Source organism: Odocoileus virginianus, chromosome 14, assembly GCF_023699985.2.
Source record: "Odocoileus virginianus isolate 20LAN1187 ecotype Illinois chromosome 14, Ovbor_1.2, whole genome shotgun sequence".
In the NCBI taxonomy this organism is placed as follows: domain Eukaryota; kingdom Metazoa; phylum Chordata; class Mammalia; order Artiodactyla; family Cervidae; genus Odocoileus; species Odocoileus virginianus.
This window is the reverse complement of record NC_069687.1, coordinates 42,336,715-42,354,587: the sequence shown is the minus strand read 5'-3', so window position 1 is coordinate 42,354,587 and position 17,873 is coordinate 42,336,715. Positions and strand designations below refer to the sequence as shown.

At 38.0% G+C, this 17,873-nt stretch overlaps 1 long non-coding RNA gene across 1 annotated transcript in view; it reads left to right on the top strand.

Moving 5' to 3' along the window:
* The window catches only part of LOC110129169 (uncharacterized), a 271,914-nt gene that overhangs the window by 194,731 nt on the left and 59,310 nt on the right, over positions 1 to 17,873 (top strand). Inside the window, exons 9-10 of the long non-coding RNA XR_002311401.2 lie at positions 1,416 to 2,550; positions 9,545 to 9,598. This is a non-coding gene — a long non-coding RNA (uncharacterized lncRNA). The remainder of the gene's footprint in view (positions 1 to 1,415; positions 2,551 to 9,544; positions 9,599 to 17,873) is intronic.

The window sequence follows — 17,873 nt, the reverse complement described above, 5'->3', positions numbered from 1 at the left end:
AAAGCAAATATTTTCCAAACTTCTCGGTGGTCTCCTAGTTCTCATGAGGTTTTTGGTGAAATGATAAAGGTAAAAACATTGCAGGGCAGCTTAGGTTCTTGGAAAATGTACTCTAGGTCTGTTTGAGAGTTGGTATATCTTGAAATAATTTTGAATTATTCTTCTTGGCTTATCTCAAAATAGTTTTGAATTATTATTTCAAGTAACATATGCAGCAAGAAGGGGCTTCCCTGGCTGTGCCGTGGTAAAGAATCTGCCTGATAATGCAGAAGACTTGGGTTCAAAGATCCCCTGGAGAAGGAAATGTCAACTCACTCCAGTATTCTTGTCTGGAAAACTCTTTGGACAAAGGATCTTGGCCGGCTACAGTCCAAGGGGTCACAAAGAGTTGGACATGACTTAGCGACTAAGCAACAACAGCAATGCACCAAGAAAATATTATTTGCAAAATCATGAATGTATTCCCTGAGAGATTCCAAACGCCTATGAAAAAAATAAGGAAAATTCCTATAGTGTCAATGAATTGATAATCATTTCTCACTCTTTAGTATATAAATAAGGCCATTTTGACTGTGTTATTCTTACAACACAGAAAATGGTCATAAATGTGAAGAATAGGGCCTTGGCTCTTTAATAGTTTGTGGTTAGAATTCTACAAGTATCATGGCTACAAACAGCATGCCCATGAGTCCTCAGTACCTCAGCTGGGTAATGGTAAACTTTCTAAAGTGGGGCTGTCTCAAAGCAGTCTCTCTCTCTCTCTTTTCTTTTTTTTTTTTTTTTTGGTCCCATTATTAGTATATCTACTTTCAAAATCAAGTATAAAAGAGAGAAAAATAACTCCTCTTCATCCCTCCTACCTAACAAGCTGGTGCAAAGTCCTAACAGGCAATGTTGCACACACTGTCTTGGCTATTCCTCCAGTCTCCTCTTAGTATCTTAGCATGTCCATTTCTTATCCTTGTGTCATTGTTCATACAGCCTCCTTGCCTAGATTTCCTTCTTCCTATTGAGCTGCTGATTTTTGTCCTCTCCTGAAGAGTCACTTCAAGCAGCATCTCATGCAGGAGCCAGATACAGTGAGAAGATATGCCTCAGTGCTTTCATAATATCTTCATGGAACTTTGCACTTACCACATTTCTTACAGATCTTTTTTTTTTTTTTTTTTACATTCTGTAATACTCATCCATTGTAAGTATATAGTTCAATGATCTTAGTAGATTTTAGAGTTGTACAGCTATTACCACCACCCAGGACAGAACCTTTCTGTCACCCCATAAGTTCTTTTGTCTCATCTGTTAATTTCTGCCCTCACCCCTGAGCCTAGATTGATCTCTTTCTTTCCCCATAGATTTGACATTTACCCCCTTGCCTTTCATATACATGAAACCATATGATATGAAGTGTTTTGCAGAGTACATCATGTTAAATGCCAGATTGGATGAATCACAAGCTGGAGTCAGAGATTGCTCAGAGAAATATCAACAACCTCACATATGCAGACGATACCACTCTGGTGACAGAAAGTGAAGAGGAAATAAAAAGTCTCTTGATGAGGGTGAAAGAAGAGAGTGAAAAAGCTGGATTGAAACAACATTTAAAAAACTAAGATCATGGCATCTGGTCCCATCATAGCATCTGGTCCCATCACTTCATGGCAAATAAATTGGGAAAAGTGGAAGCAGTGATAGATTTTATTTTCTTGGACTCCAAAATCACTGTGGACGGTGACTGCAGCCAGAAATTTAAAGATGCTTGCTCCTTGGAAGGAAAGCTATGATAAATCTAGACACCATATTAAAAAGCAGAAACATCATTTTAATGACAAAGGTCCATGTAGTCAAAGCTATGGTTTTTCTAGTATTCATCCACAGATGTAAGAGTTGAACCATAAAGATGGCTGAGCCCCAAAGAATTGATGCTTTTGAACTGTGGTGCTGGAGAAGACTCTTGAGAGTGCCTTGGACTGCAGGGAGATCAAGCCAGTCCATCCTAAAGGGAATCAACCCTGAATATTCATTGGAAGGACTGATGCTGAAGCTGAAGCTCCATTACTTTGGCCACCTGATGTGAAGAGCTGACTCGTTGGAAAAGACCCTGATGCTGGGAAAGATTGAAGGCTAAAGGAGAAGGGGATAGCAGAGGATGAGATGGTTAGATAGCATCACTGACTCAATGGACATGAATTTGAGCAAACTCCAGGAGACAGTGGAGGACAGAGGAGCATGGCATGTTATTGTACATGGGGTCACAAATAGTCAAACAGGACTAAAGGACTGAACAGGACTGAACGACTGAACTAAACAGGACTAAAGATCATCCACTTAGCACTTTTTTGTATGTTCACTCATTCTATAGCATGTACCAGTAATCTGTTCTGTTGTATTGTTCTACTATGTCCTATTTTATAAATATGCCACATTTTGTTTATAAATTCACCAGATGATGGACATTTGTCTTCACTCTATGGCTGTTGTGAAAATGATGCTATGAATATCCACATAAACTCTCTGGATGGATACCTAGGAGTGGAAGTGTTGATTTGTACGGTAAATTTGTATTCAACTTTGTAAGAAACTGTCAAACTGTTTTGCACAGTGATGTATCATTTTACATTCCCACAAGCAAGGCAGGAGGATTTTAGGTTTTGTTGTATCCTCCACATTTGCTATCGTTTGTCTTTTCAGAATAATCATCCTAGTGGGTGTGAAGTGACCTTTCATTGTGTTTTAAATATGCATTTCCCTAATGACTAGTGTTGTTAAACATAATTTTAATGTTATTAGGCAATATGGGTAAAATGGTTTTTTATATCATTAGCTCATTTTTTGAGTTACCTGTCTTGATATTTATCTTGAGTTTGTCTTCTTATTATAGAATTGCAAGGGTTCTTCATATATTCCAAATATAAATCATTGGTCAAATATATACTTTGAAATACTTTCCCCCAGTCAGTGTATAATCTTTTTACTTTCTTCATGGTTCGTTTGAAACAGTTAAAGTTTATCTTATTTAAAAAAAAATTGTTTTGTGAGTCAGTCTTTCCTACTAATATTGTTTTGAGGACAAACTCTGGGCACATGTATTAATATGTCCACCTACTTGGACAGTGTTCACAAAGAATTATTGACAACCCACTTGTTTTAAGCAACATTCCAAGTTCTTTGAGTGGGTTAATCCCTTTATTCCTTACAGGAGTCCCATGAACTAGATACTGTTAAAAGTGAAGTTCAGTAAGAAAACTGGAGTTACTTCCAGATCACAAAGAGAAGGTAGGAAGACTGGGATTCTGATGGTGGAGCCCAGGTGCTTGATCCCCAGGCTGCTCAGCCTGTTACTAGTCTTTCCCTGGAGATCATTAGAATCAGAGAATGAAGGCTGTATTTCCCACACATTTACTACTGATATTTTAAATATTATCATTTAGTCTTCAGAGTCAAAAAATAAAATAAAATCTAAATCTTGTAGGAATTAGAAGGGACTTCCCAGCTGGCTTCCCTGACCGCTCAGTTGGTAAAGAGTCTGCTTGCAATGCAGGAGGCCCTGGTTCGATTCCCAGGTCGGGAAAATCCACTGGAGAAGGGATAGGCTACCCACTCCAGTTTGGGCTTCCCTTGTGGTTCAGCTGGTAAAGAATCCACCTGCAATGTGGAAGACCTGGGTTTGATCCCTGGGTTGGGAAGATCCCCGGAGAAGGGAAAGGCTACCCATTCCAGACCAGAATGGCCTGGAGAATTCCGTGGACTGTATAGTCCATGGAGTAGCAAAGAGTTGGACACAACTGAGTGTCTTTCACCTTTCACTTTTCCCAGGTGACACTAGTGGTAAAGAAAACCTGCTTGCCAGTGCAGGAGACGTAAAAGATGTGGGTTCTATCCCTGGGCCAGGAAGATCCTCTGGAGGAGGGCATGGCAAACCACTCCAGTATTCTTGCTTGGAAACTCCCATGGACAGAGGAACCTGGTGAGCTACAGTCCATAGGGTCACAAAGAGTCGGACACGACTGAAGCGACTTAGCACACACTCATGGGACTTAGAACCAGAAATTGAATTACCACTAAATTAAAATATGATGAGCAAGTACAGGGACCTGTTTGGTCACCAGGATTTCAGGTTTTCAGCTCGTCTTTCCTTTGTTGTCAATAACAACATGAAATGTTGGCGCAATGTCCTTTCAGAGAGCAGCCGTTGTGGGTAAATAAACCTGGCTAAATGGTTCTCTCATCCCTTATGAAGTGGTTGAACCTGTTCCATTGTATGATTTTGAGAAATAAATAACAGATGTTAATAAAAATATATCATGCTTTGTAAATATCAGCTGAAAAATATGATTAATAGTATCTTATTATCAGGATAAGAATTAAATGAGATGATTTGTATAGTGTGCTTTGCCTAGTGTTTGGGAACTAATTAAGTGCTAATAATTTCTGTAGTTTCTATGAGCCGCAGATCACTTCCTTTCAGTCCTGCTTTCAGTATCCTTGATTGGATAAGCACAGTCATTGTATATATTTATCCAAATATACTTACTTTTAGTAAACTCTTTTACAAAGCTTGTATAGAGACTGTCCAGTCAAGTAGCCTGATCTATATAGGTGAGCATTTTTGAAAAGTTTATTTCATTTATGAAATAAATAAAAATAAAAAGTTTTATTTCATTTATGAAATAAAAGCTTTGACAGAAAAACCCACCTTCCTATTCCTTAGACTTGCACTGTTACCTAAATAAAATGCTGATATTTAGGATTACTAGTTTTGTTTTTGTTTAATATAGTCTTACAAAAGTATATTAGAATGAAGGCAATGTTGGTTAAAGTTAGACAAGTTTAACAAGTTTAAAGTTAGACAAGTTGGTTAAGTTTTTATTTTTATTCTAGTAATTATCAAATCAGGGTAAATAACTGATATTTTCCTTAATACAGTGGATTTACTTTTTCAAAACACACATGAACCTTTATGAATATTTATTATGTATAGCTTCTTTTATTGTATTATAGTTTTTCAGCTTTGTTGAGGTATTTCTGATGAATAAACAGCATATATATTTAAATTATACAATGGGATTTTTTTAAAGGTGTACAGTGTGATAATTTAATATATGCATGCACCATGAAATAATTACCATAAGCTAGCTAACACATTCATCACCTCACATATTTACTATTTGTGTATGTATGTGTGGTAAAAATACTTAAGATTCATTCTCAGCAAATTTCACATATATAATACAATATTATTAGCTATATTCACCATCATTTTCAGTTCAGTTGCTCAGTTGTGTCCGACTCTTTGCGGCCCCATAGACTGCAGCATGCCAGGCATCCCTGTCCATCAAAAATTCCCGGAGTTTACTCAAACTCATGTCCATTGAGCTGGTGATGCAATCCAACCATCTCACCCTCTGTTGTCCCCTTCTCCTCCTGCCTTCAGTCATTCCCAGGATTGGGGTCTTTTTGTGTATTAGATCCCAGAATTTATTCATCTTGTAACTGAAAACTAAAGCTTCTTATAATGACATCATTATTTCTTACATGCTTTTTTGTTTTCTTGTTTCATCTTGCAAACATTTCTGTGACTATAAACCATACATACTTAATAGACTATCAGACAAAATTTTATAACATCACAGTGCTTTCTTTATTCATGCAGATTATACCAATTATTGGAAAAAGATAAATTTTCCTAAGTGGTGTTATATTTCATCTTTGTTTTAAGATGAGCTGCAATTAATTCCAGAAATACCTATTTTCCTCATATTTATCAGGGAAATATAGATATGATCATCTATATTAATTGTTTAAAAGCTTTAATTATATAATATTGCCTATTGTTTATAAGCTTTAAGTATATAATAATTTGTATTTCAAAAATAAAACTCCATGAACACAAATGCAGATATTTAGATAGGTATATTTTATTCAGTCAATTCATAAAGACATTCTTATATTTTAATGAAAATTCAGAATGGGTAACTTTAGAACAAAGAAAGGAAGTTACACAATATATAAACTTTCACAGCGTCTTAGAACATGTAATTTATTGTGAAGATAATAGACCTTCATTATTCATCAGTTTTCTTAAGCAGTGTTAAAACTTTCAGAAATGCAACATATATTCTACCTGCTTTCATTTAAAATGGAAAGAAACAAAAATATAAGGCCATTACTGTGATGGGTGAGGAAAAGACCATTTCTAAATATCAGAACTCATATATTATAACTCTGTAAGGCTAAGAACAGTCACACTAGAAAAGTTGCCACACTGGAAATTATGTCCCACTAGAATCAGAAATACGTGTGAGTACAGCTTAGTATTTCACAAGCCCTACTATAATATTATAGTGGAAAATTGGCTACTTTTTGGCTGCCCAAGGCTTTCATAAGTTCCTAAACCTTTGAACAGAGTGACAGTGAAGCTCCTTAAGGAAATGTGTGTGTGTTTGTGTGTGTGTGTGTGTGTGTGTGTGTGTGCGCACTCAGTCGTTCAGTAGTGTCCGACTCTGCAACCCCATGGACTGTAGCCCATGAGGCTCCTCTGTCCATGAGATTTCCCAGGCAAGAATCCTGGAGTGGGGTGCCATTTCCTCTTCCAGGGGATCTTCTGGCCCCAGGGATCGAACCCACACCTCCTGTGTCTCTTGCATTGTCAAGTGGATTCTTTACCACTGAGCCACCTGGGGTTGATAGTAAAATAGCCGGTGGCTAGGGATCACCTCCCTCACCCTGGCCTTTGACTCTCACCTTGCCATGAAGCTAACCCTTTGAGCCCTCGAGGGAACCTGGAGAGAGATGGAGGGTATCCCCACACAGTGGGTGGTAGGGTTTGGAAACCTTGTGCACACAGTTACAGGCTAATGTTCTGCTTTCACTTTGCCACTGATGCCAAACAAGTCCGAGTCTTAACCTGGGAGATAAAAGACCTAAAATGCTATTCAATATGACAAATGTCATCCTGATTGTGCATTCTCTTCTCTATGCAGAAAATATTTCCCACATAAGAGATGACTTAGAAGTTCAAAATACTGACCATTTACTCCTCTGTTAAATGTTGGCATAAAATATCATTAAAAGCTTTGATGACACATTGAAGAAAATTAAATGTATATTTGAAACTTTCTAAAATCCAGTTTTTGAATTTATGTTTTAGAATCTTAATGGATTCAATTTACTAATATTTTAATGGTGGCATAGTTTGACTAAATAAACTTCACATAACTGGAAATGGACTTGATAGCCTTCATCCCGTCCTTAATGAAACTTATTTATTAAAATCAGTCATACAGATCATTTTACACAGCAGGCTACTATATATTTAGGGGCTAGATTGTGCTGCAGTCTTAGGAAAACTCCCAAATCTAAATTGCTTAGCATGGTGGAAGGTGATTTCTTATTCATGTGAAGTCTACTGTCAAACCAGGTGACTGTTCTAAGAATCTCTTCACTCATGCTGAGGGCTCCTCTCTGTCTCCCACTACCCCCTCTCCCAATAAATGCAAGTGTAGTGGACCACCCTGAATACATTGCCTCCTTAGTTGATGCGTCAGAAGAGTCAGTTGATGGCCTTGACTCTGGTCTTCTGTGTTTTAGCCTGGAATTCATGTCACTTCCACTTACAACTTATTGCCTAGACCTAGTCTTGTAACCTTGTTTAACTGCAGGTTGTTGAGAAATGCCTGTCAAGGGAGAAGAAATGGATAGTTTTTTTTTTTTTGGTCCCCAAAGTGAGAATTGTGCTGCCTGAATATGCAAGACTTACTACTGGCCTACCCTGGCAGACAGAAAACCATGTAAGTCTTCAGAGCATGTGTGCATGCGTGCTAAGTCGCTTCAGTCGTGTCCGACTCTGTGATCCTTGGACAGTAGCCCTCCAGGCTCCTCAGTCCATGGGAGTTTTTAGGCAATAATACTGGAGTGGTTTGCCATTTCCTCCTCCAGGGGATCTTCCTGACCCAGGGATTGAACTCACATCTCCTACATTGCAAGCAGATTCTTGACTGCTGAGCCACCATGGAGGCCTTACCTAAGAGGTTCCCACTCTTAGGTAATTGGATATATCTTTCCTTTTATTCCTCTGGGTACATTGTAGAAGTCTATAGGTGTCTTAGGCTCTATTCTACCTCTCTCTCTCTTTAGCCACTAAGTCATGTCCAACTCTTGCGACCCAATGGACTGTAGCCTGCCCGGCTCTTCTGTCCATGGGATTCTCCAGCTGAGAGTGGAGTGGGTGCCATTTCCTTATCCATCTACCTCTCCCTCTCTCATCAGCCACTTGTCCATAGAGATCTCTGCTTCCATTTCCCAATAAGAATAATATAGCAGTCCACTTATCTGTCAGCAGAACAGCCAAACTTGCTCTTCTCTAAACATACTTCTGTAATTAACCACCATCATTGACACTTGACAACCAGTTTTTTGCATCATGCTTGCCGACATAAGATGTGGAATTTTCTAGGTCAGTCCAGGGCAGAAGCTACTTATGGAGAAGTAATTTGCTACTCATGGGCCCTAATGTTGTTTACTTTATTCTATGTTGCTCTGACATATAAGTGGAGTAACTTTCCATCATTCAGAAATATGTAAAAAATTTCTGGTCTACTGATTTTAAAAAATAATTTTACTGTCATTTTGACAAAACATCAGGAGGTAAGTGCAGCAAGCTTATATCCTCAAGCCTCCATTATGAACCAAGAATTATCACTGCTTTTTCTATTTTGCAAACATTACTCACTCTTGAGACTATAGCTCAAATGACATTTCAGTGAAGTGTTCCCTCTCCAAGTTTAATTAGTAGCTCTATCTTTGTTGTTGCAAAAGTTGGTTTGTATTCCATTAAATCACTTGCCACTTGGCCTAGTGATTTGTCTCTACTTATCTTTCTTACTTACTGACTTGAGAGTTTTTGAAGGTAAAGACTATACTATCTTTGTTTCTAAATACTTCTATGCCTAATACCATAGCTAGGATTATATCTATGGAGTGAGTCCATTTACAAAAGAGTATTCAAAATCCCAGGCCTTAAATTTCTGCTTTATGCAATCAAGGTCCATATAAGTATTTTATCTCTAGAAATTTTGTTTACATTTTGAAAGCTTATTCAGCATATGGAAATCTGTAAAACTATTTAATAATTCAAACAGAGTACAGTAAATATGTGTGTGTGCATGCTTTTACTTTTAAAATATATCTGCAAGTGGAAAGTTAAACTTCTAATTGAACAGTATATGTGATATCATTACTGCTTCATACCAACCATTCAATTTTTTAAAAGACATTTCTGTAATACTATAGTACAGCATTAAAGTACAGGATCTTCACAATGTAGAAAGTAACTCTGACAACCTTTTACTTATTTTTTTTTTCCTTTTACTTATTTATGTACATTTTTTCTAGGCTTTGAAAAGGCTTTTCTAGACTTGTTTATTAATATTTTTATCATAGAAATGGAATTTAAGTGCTAAAGATGATTGAATTTGTGATAAATTAAGAACACTTTTAATCCTATCCTCAAAAATGTTAATACCAGTTCTACATGTTACTATTGTAGGTGGACACACCTGTTATCTAAATTGTGTGATTTATCCAGTTAAAGAGGCTTCTTGTAAGTGAATAACATGGAACGTTTTCATATTCTTACATATAATAAGACTATAACAACCTTGCTCCGATTTTTAATTATATAGCATATCAAGTCACTTTCGCCAGCCCCACATTCAATAATATACTTAAAGTGGAATAACCTGAGATAAATGAATCATATAATTTATGATTAGGTTGTTTAGTCATTCAGTCGTGTCCAACTCTTCGCGACCCCATGGACTGTAGCCCTCCAGTCACCTCTGCCTATGGGCTTCTCCAGGCGAGAATATCGCAGTGGGTTGTCATTTCATTCTCCAGGGGATCTTCCTGACCCAGGGATCAAACCCACATCTCCTGCAATGGCAGGTGGGTTCTTTATCTCTGAATCACCAGGGAAGCCTATGCTTCAGTTAGTAAAGAAAATTAAAACTTTATTTACAAAGTCAAATACATTCTGTAAATAGTGTTGATATTACAAACAACTTCAGCTTTCAAATTTATTCATACATCTGAACTTTCCTCTCCAAAACTCCTAATAGACTTTCTGAGGGTATCTAAGTTGTACAGGATTTGATGTGTCCTCGAGTGGTCCTTCAGTCCCAGAGTTGTAGATAATTGAAATATGTCTTTTGAATGGTAGATTGTATACTGATCATCTAATCAACTCCTAGAACCTATCTGAGACAACAGCTATGATCAGAGTCTGGACATATAATCTGAAAGGACAGTTGATGCTGTGCTCAGAGCTCAAATCAAAATCTAATGACTCTTTCCATACAGAACCTTTATGAGAAATTTGGTTAATATTATAAGGCAGGTTCTGGCAATGGGGTAATACTGCATATTTTTCAATGGAGTTTTTTTTTTTTTTCATTTTTGGCTTTATTGTGCCTCTCCTAATTTATCATTCCATCTACAAACAATCTGAAATCTCAGATTTGGTGCTTTTGTGATCTTACATACATTTATTACACTCTTTGTATGTGTACGAACAAACAACTATCTAGAATCTTCACTTTTCACACTCAGTAATCACCTCCTTTAATTCTAAGCAAACTGAGAAAAATGTAGGACTGGATAAAATGTGTTTTCTTAGTCACTAGGTAACTGTTGTTTCACCCACATTCTTTTGGAATAGATCCTAATTTTAGAAAGTTAGTGAATCTAAATGTTCAATGGCTATTACTTCCAAGGAAGAATGATGGAGAAGTTAGAAGAAAGATTTTGTCTTCAACATTTGCAGGATGTATCATTTAGCATATTTGCAATAATCAATTGGATTCTAGTTTTTAGTTTGAGTATATCAGAGGAGACCACAGGATAAAGCCTATTGAAAGTGAAAGTTGCTCAGTTGTGTCCAACTCTTTGCGACCCCATAGACTATACATGTAATTCTCCATGAAATTCTCCAATTCTCCAGTACAGAATACTGGAGTGGAAGGCCTTTTCCCTTCTCCTAATCTTCCCAACCCAGGGATTGAACCCAGTTCTCCATTATTGCAGGCAGACTCTTTACCAGCTGAGCTGCAAGGGAAGCCCAAGAACACTGCCGTGGCCAGCCTATCCCTTCTCCAGGGGATCTTCCCAACCCAGGAATTGAACCGGGGTCTCCTGCATTGCAGGCAGATTCCTTACCAGCTGAGCTATCAGACAAGCCTGATAGGGAATGTTATTTGAAAATGAATGGAAGATCTCTCTGAATCTTGAGTTGCTTCAAATTGACAATCATGTATTTATACTTAAAAGAATATCCACTACCTATCAAAATACTACCCAGCCTTCAAATTTTGTCTCAGGTGTCACTTTGTGTCACCTTCATGTTGCCTAAAGATATTTAATTTGTCCCTCTACCCTGCTATCTGAATGCAGAGTTCCAAAGAATAGCAAGGAAAGATAAGAAAGTCTTCTTAAGTGAACAATGCCAAAAGATAGAGGAAAACAAAAGAATGGGGAAGACTAGAGATCTCTTCAAGAAAACTAGAGACACCAAGGGAACATTTCATGCAAAGATGGATTCAATAAAGGACAGAAACAGTGTGGACCTAACAGAGCAAAAGAGATTAATAAGAGGTGGCAAGAATATACAGAAGAACTATACAAAAAAGATCTCAATGACCCAGATAACCACGATGGTGTGATCACTCACCAAGAACCAGATATCTTGGAATGCACAGTCAAGTAGGCCTTTGGAAGCATCACTCTGAACAAAGTCAGTGAAGGTGATGGAATTCCAGTTGAGCTATTTCAAATCCTAAAAGATGATGCTGTGAAAGTGCTGCACTCAATATGCCAGCAAATGTGGAAAACTCAGCAATGGCCACAGGACTGAAAAAGGTCAGTTTTCATTCCAATCTCAAAGAAAGGCAGTGCCAAAGATGTTCAAACTACCACACAATTGTACTCATTTCACATGATAGCAAAGTAATGCTCAAAATTCTCCAAGCTAGGCTTCAACAGTACATGAACTGAGAGCTGCCAGATGTTCAAGCTAGATTTAGAAAAGGCAGAGGAACCAGGATCATAGAAAAAGCAAAGGAATCCCAGAAAAACATCTACCTCTGCTTCATCGACTACGCTCAAGCCTTTGACTGTGTGGATCACAACAAACTGTGGAAAATTCTTAAGGAGATGGGAATAGCAGACCACCTTACCTGCCTCTTGAGAAATCTGTATGCAGGTCAAGAAGCAACACTTAGAACCAGACATGAAGAATGGACTGGTTCAAAATTGGGAAAGGAGTGCATCAAGGCTGTATAAAGTCACCCTGCTTATTTAATTTATATGCAGAGTACATCATGCAAAATGCTGGGATGAAGCACAAGCTTGCTGGGAGAAATATGAATAAGCTCAGATATGCAGATGACAGCACCTTTATGACAGAAAGCAAAGAAGAACTAAAGAGCCTCTTGATGAAAGTGAAAGGGGAGAGTGAAAAAGCTGGCTTAAAACTCAACATTCAGAAAATGAAGATCAGAGCATCCGGTTCCATCACTTCACGGCAAGTAGATTGGAAAAAAAATGGAAGTAGTGACGAAGACTTTATTTTCTTGGACTCCAAAATCACTGCAAATGGTGACTGCAGCCATGAAATTGAACGATGCTTGCTCCTTGGAAGAAAAGCTATGACCAACCTAGATAGCATATTAAAAAGCAGAGGCATTACTTTGATGACAAATGTCCATCTAGTCAAAGTTATGGTTTTTCCAGTAATCATATGTGGATGTGAGAGTTGGACCATAAAGAAAGCTGAGCACCAAAGAATTGATGCTTTTGAACTGTGGTGTTGGAGAAGACTCTTGAGTGTCCCTTGGACTGCAAGATCAAGTCAGTCAGTCCTGAATTTCCAATTCAGAAAATATTCCAATCAATATTCCCATCCTGAATATTCATTGGGAGGTTTGATACTGAAGCTGAAGTTCCAATACTTGTGACCACCTGATGGGAAGAGCTGACTCATTAGAAAAGACCCTGATGCTGGGAAAGATTGAAGACAGGAGGAGAAGGGGATGACAGAGGATGAGATGGTTGGATGGCATCACCAACTCAAGGGATATGAGTTTGAGCAAGCTCCTTGGGAGATGGTGAAGGACAGGGAAGCCTGCCATGTTGCAGTCCATGGGGTCACAAAGAATTGGACATGACTGAGTGACTGAAAAACAACAACCATGCTATCAGAGTATTACAAAGAAATCTCTGCTATATAATATGCCAAGATTTGCTGAGAAAATCATGAAGAATAACAAAGCTTGAATACCTATACTTTATAACACTAGATAAATTATAGTGGTTAAGACAGTGATGTACTGATCTAAGGTTAGATGAATAGACAAAGAGAGTATATGAACACACCTACAAATCTGGGCATCTAGTTTTATGCCAAAGGTGACACTCCAGAGCAGAGGAGAAATAATGGTGTTTTTAATAAATAGTACTTGGCTGATTGGATATCCATACTAAGTAAATAAAACTTGATCTGAAACTATATTCAAAATCTATTCCAGATGTGACTATAAAACATTTTAAAAATAAAAATTTTAGAAGAAAAATAAAATATCTTCATTATTTTGGGGATAGGGCTTTATTTGTGGCTCAGCTGCTAAAGAATCCACCTGCAATGTGGGAGACCTGGGTTTAATCCCTGAGTTGGGAAGATTCCCCTGGAGAAGGGAAAGGCTACCCATTCCAGTATTCTGGTCTGGAGAATTCCATGGACTGTATAGTCCATGTGGTTGCGAAGAGTCGGGCACGACTAAGTGACTTTCACAGACATATATTTGTTAAATAAGACTCAAAGAGTGCTAACTGTAAAGGAAGTTTTAAAAAATTAGGCTATCATAAAATTAAGAATGTCTTAATAATTCATCATTACAAGACACCATTGAGAGAGTGAAAAGGCAAGTTATCAAGTTGAAGATGTATCTAAAGTATGTATTTTGATTAAAAACTCATATCCTTAAAATATAAGGAACTCCTAAAACTCAGTAGAAATAAGACCAGAGAAGAATGCAGAAAAAAACACAGGCAAAAGACTTGAACAGGTATTATAAAAGTGAAGTGAAGTGAAGTCGCTCAGTCATGTCCGACTTTTTGCGACCCCATGGACTGTAACCTACCAGGATCCTCAGTCCATGGGATTTTCCAGGCAAGAATACTGGATTAGCTTGCCATTTCCTTCTCCAGGGGATCTTCCCTAAAGGGACTATCCAAATGACCCGTTAACAATACTAAAAAGTGCTCAACCTCATCAATCACCTGAAAAATGCAAATTAAAACTTCAGTATATGTCTTGGCAACTGTATACCAGTATGTCTAAAATGGAAATGATCAATAATAGCGAGAATTGAGGATCTGAAGTTAGTGGAACTCCCATAAACTATTGGTGGGATTATAAATTGATAGAATCATTTTTGGAGAAGTTTTTGGGAAAATTTACTAAAGCTAAAAGTGTGGTGGTGGTGGTTTAGTCCAACTCTTGCGACCCCATGGACTGTAGCCCACCAGGCTTCTCTGTCCATGGGATTTTCCAGGCAAGAATACTGGAGTGGATTGCCATTTCCTTCTAGTAAATCTACTTTTAGATGTATATGCAATATACATATATGATATTCTTCAAAAGACAAAAATGTTCATAGCCTTATAATCATAATAACCTCAAACTTTAAACAACTCACATTTCTGGGTATAGTAAAATGTATAAATAAACTATGCTATATTCATTTAATGAAGTACTATATAGCAGTAAGAATGACTAAATTACGGTTACAGGTGAGAATGTGATGAATCTTGAAAGCAAAATGTTAAAAAAAAGTCAGAAACATATACTATTTGATTTCTCTTATAAAAATTTTAAAATGAAATGAAATCAACCTAGGGTGTGAAAAGTCAGAATAGGGTTCACCCTTGAAGGAACCATGAGAGGTGCGCCCACTGTTGGTAATGATCCATTTTGTGTTCTCAGTGTTGGTTATATGAGTAGGTTCACTTTGTAAAAATTAAGCTACACATGTGAGTTTTCCATTTTTTAATATATACTTTATATTTAATTTCAAAAATTACTGTAAAAATTGCTAAGTATAAGACTTCTCTCTTCCAGATTAAGCTCCACAATTTGTCCTTATACAACCAGGATCTGGCATAGTGTCTGATATATAGAAAGTTTTTAATAAATACTTGTTTAATTTAGAATAAAGGCATTGTTGATTGCTCAGTCAGTGTCATTACATAAAGTCAAGTCAGTTACAAGAGAGTAATTCTCCAGCCCATGATGAATAAATGGGTCAGGCCACCCATAACTTCATGGAGTTGTAAATTGTTGTCAAAGTCCCCACTCTCAGCAATTCTGAATCAAAGAGACCTGAAGTCAGACTTTAGGTAGATAAAAACCTACCTAAAGATCTTTAGGTCAAGCAAATCTAATAGCAATCTAGTAGGTAAATTCAGGGCAAGGGCATACACAGCATATGTTCAACGAAAAGGTGACTAATCAATTACTGTTTGATAATTATGACAGTTTTTCCTCAGATTAAAATAACAATTATTTAAAATGTACCATACCATAAGGAAGCAATTTTTACCATAGAGAAATAAAAATGTAACTGTTCCAGGGAACATTTGTCATCAATAATATTAAGCATATTTCACATTAAATAGCTAATAATCTTTAGTTATTGACATTTTTCATACCAATAGTCAGTAGTGGGTTTTGGTACCAGTAATAGTGTTTAATTTTTATTAAAATTAATAATTGACCACTAATAAGTAATAGAGGTTAATTGTCATCTGATGATAAATATGAAAAAGCCATACTCAATGAACTCTAGTATCCATACCACACAATATCCATCATTAGGGCAGTGGGGACTTCCCATTTAAGACCTCTCTTAGAGACCATGTCATTCAAGAAATCACCTCCATTTAAATGAAAAACAGAAGAGTACATCAAGAAAATGGTAGTGGCCAATATTCAGTCAAACGTAAACAGGTACCTGAGTGCTCAGAACATCAGAAATTATACATTCAGTACAACCCAAGAAGCTCAGCCCATAGCAAGGCAGGTGCACAGACTGCTTTTAAATGTTAAAATTGGTCATTCACTGAATACCTCAGAACAACACTGTGGGCCAGACAGTTTGAGGATTCAGAAGACATGGTCCTAAATCCTATCCTTTCCATCCATTATCTGTGTAGTTGGACAGTTTGCTTAACTTTTCTGAAACTTAATTTCCTCCTCTGTTAAATGGAATTAATAAGAATATGTCATTTGTTCATTTTTTTTAAACCATGAACTTAAGTTTATTGAAGACCTCATATATCTGGTACTCTCTTGGGTAGTGATTATTATTAGGACTATAAGGATAATATTTAGCCTAATGTCTGGCATATATTGGAGTAGGAAATGGCAAGCCACTCCAGTATTCTTGTCTGGAAAATTCCATGGACAGAGGAACCTGGTGTGCTACAGGCCATGGGTCACACAGGGTCGGACATGACTGAGCACACACACACTGGTATTTACTAATTGATCAACAATTAGTGGCTTCCCTGGTGGTTCAGGCAGTAAAGCGTCTGCCTACAATGCGGGAGACCCGGGTTCGATCCCTGGGTCAGGAAGATCCCCTGGAGAAGGCAATGGCAACCCACTCCAGTACTCTTGCCTGGAAAATCCCATGGACAGAGGAGCCTGGTGGGCTACAGTCCATGGAGTCGCAAAGAGTCGGACACAACTGAGCGACGTCACCTTCACAACGATTAGTAGCTTAAACAATGACATGACTGTTTGAAGTAGCAGGATGTCTGGTGGTACTTCTCTGGTGCCTCAGGCGATAAAGAATACACCTGCAATGCGGGATACCCGGGTTCAGTCCCTGGGTTTGGAAGATCCCTTGGAGAAGGAAATGGCAACCCATGCCAATATTCTAGCTTGGAGAATCCCATGGACAGAGGAGCCTGGTGGGCTCCAGTCCATGGGGTCAGGAAGAGTTGGACATGACTGAGTCACTGACACAAGATGGTTGGTCTTACAATGACCTAGATTTTTTCTGTCTTTTCACTCTTTCCTGCTCAGTGGATCAGCACCACCAGGGTTCACTCATGGGCACAGTGATAGCCAGAGCTCTAAGCCTTAAGCCCCATACCTTCCTACAGCAGCATCCTGAGAGTGAAAGTGAAGTGGCTCAGTCGTGCCCGACTCTTTGCGACCCCATGGACTGTAGCCCACCAGGCTCCTCATCCATGGGATTCTCCAGGTAAGAATACTGGAGTGGGTTGCCATTTCCTTCTCCAGGGGATCTTCCTGACCCAGGGATCAAACACAGGTCTCCCACATTGCAGGCAGACCCATTAACCTAGCAAACAAGAGTGAAGTTTAAAAAAAGGAAAAAATAATATGTTCTTCATTACATCTATTATCCTGTACACCTGGTCCATTTTCTCTGTGATTTAATGGACTACAAGTGGGTTACACACATACACCTACACAATTTGCTGGGCAAAATGGAATATGGCTACTAAACCTGTCATCTCTGTGGCCAGTTATATCATCACTCATTCTCTCCTGGGGTTTCTCTGAGTGAAGAAGAAAGGAATAAAGCTTTTTGCATTGTGATGGTGCTCAATAGATGCTGGTGGTCAGCTATTGGCTGGACAAAATGTGGTCTGTGCAATAAAACTACATTCCACCCCCCCTGAGCTAAAAAGGGCTGGTTAGTTTTACCCTATTTCTGATCCTTAGACACCAGTGGCAGGCTGGGCCCAGGAGGACAATTGCCTTAACTCCTTCACATGATGGACTCCATGAG